The 1,690-nt window shown below is 44.0% G+C and overlaps 1 pseudogene; it reads left to right on the top strand.

The window, feature by feature from the left end:
• Positions 1-690: 690 nt before the first annotated feature.
• Positions 691-1,318, top strand: LOC124986843 (39S ribosomal protein L49, mitochondrial-like; annotated as a pseudogene).
• The last annotated feature ends 372 nt before the right edge of the window (positions 1,319-1,690 follow it).

Here is a 1,690-nt window from a genome sequence, read left to right as displayed (position 1 = left end):
AAACATCTGTTACATTTCAAGAGGAAGCAAACTCCTAGGACAGTTGTTTATAATTTAATAGGTAGGGAATCATGGTTAATAGGCTTTCTGAAAAAAGACTGAGAGTGGGGAGGGAAACTGACCCTTTCCACAAATCAAATATTAATGTACTGATATAAACCTTGATGTGTTACAGTAATAGTGATTTCTTAAAACATTAATTTTCTCTTATCAAAATAATTTGTCTATTAAGTTTTATTAAAAAATAGTCTTAAAGAAATTATTGTTTGTCCAACTCTGCTTAAACAATAATTATTTTAGAGCATTATACTACATTCCAGATTCTAAATTTTTCTTCAAAAGTTAAACTTGGTTAATATAAGAACATCAGTGTAATTGTGGTGCTGTTTCTTTGCATTCCAAAAGTATTCATATAAAGTCTTTTAAATATATGGTTTATGAGAACATTTTACAAAGCTGGTATGCTCTGAAACAAAAATTCTCTGTAACAGTGGTCTATTATAAATAGAACAAATTTAGTTCAAAATTTATGTCATTTAATATTTTGTAATTAGATAAAAATAATCTGTCATAAGTTATAAAATTTTGTGTATCTCTTCACTGAGAGGTAAACTTAAATATACTTTTAAAAGACAATAAGGAGGGGACCAGGCCAGTTGCACACAGAGGCTAGCAAAGGGGCAGGCCAAGATGGCGGCGGCCACGTTCCAGGCATCGCTGCAGGGCTGGAGCACTGGAGTCCAGCGGGGCTTGGCAATGCGGACCAGGTGAGAGCACCGAGCTTGGAACTGAGGAAGAGGGCTGGGTGCGCGGCTCACTGTTGTTTATTGTAACTCTGCAATTCACATCCCAACTTATGGCCTTAGTTTTCCAGCCTAATCGACGGCACTTGTTCGAAGAGTCAGACCCAGGGGCCTCCTGATTACTCCAGCTTCGTGGAATCTGTGGTTGAGCTTTGTGGAGCACCTGTTACCTCCCACCAGCATCCCAAAGCCCCCAAAGCATAAACATTATCCCACCCCTAATAGCTGGCAGCCTCCCCGAGATCCCTGCCCCAACCTGCCCTACTTTGTGCGGCCGCTCTCGAATGCACAACATCCCTGTCTACAAGGACATCACACATGGCAATCGCCAGATGACTGTGATCCAGAAAGTGGAGGGGGATATCTGGGCCCTACAGAAGGATGTGGAAGATTTTCTGAGCCCACTGCTGGGGAAGACACCTATCACCCAGGTTAATGAGGTGACAGGTACCCTACGAGTCAAGGGCTACTTTGATGAGCAGCTAAAAGCCTGGCTCCTTGAGAAGGGCTTCTGAGGCCTGCTGAGCAGCCTGCATGGCATAGTCCCCCATAGACTAGAGTTTCAGGGGATCTTGGGAATTGAGAAATATATTGGAACCCCTGGGACAGGAAACAGAAATCAGGGCTAAGGACTTGGGCAGGGCAGAGTACAAGGGCTAAGAATATGAGCCCAGGCCTTTCTTACATCAAGAGGAAAACAGGTATCCACTAGGGGAGGGCAGTCAAGCATGAGAGACCCACCTTGAATAGCCAAGCTAGGAGAGGACATTATCTTCTGTCCCTCCCCTCATTGTGGCCTGTTACTTGGGACTGGAAGTGACAGCCCAACCCCCTTTGGGGAAGGGTTCACAGGGCAGAGCCATTGGGCACATCCTTTCTTGGCCCTC

This window comes from Sciurus carolinensis, chromosome 6 (genome assembly GCF_902686445.1).
Source record: "Sciurus carolinensis chromosome 6, mSciCar1.2, whole genome shotgun sequence".
NCBI classification, from domain to species: Eukaryota; Metazoa; Chordata; class Mammalia; order Rodentia; family Sciuridae; genus Sciurus; species Sciurus carolinensis.
This window is presented reverse-complemented; position numbering and strand designations above follow the sequence as displayed.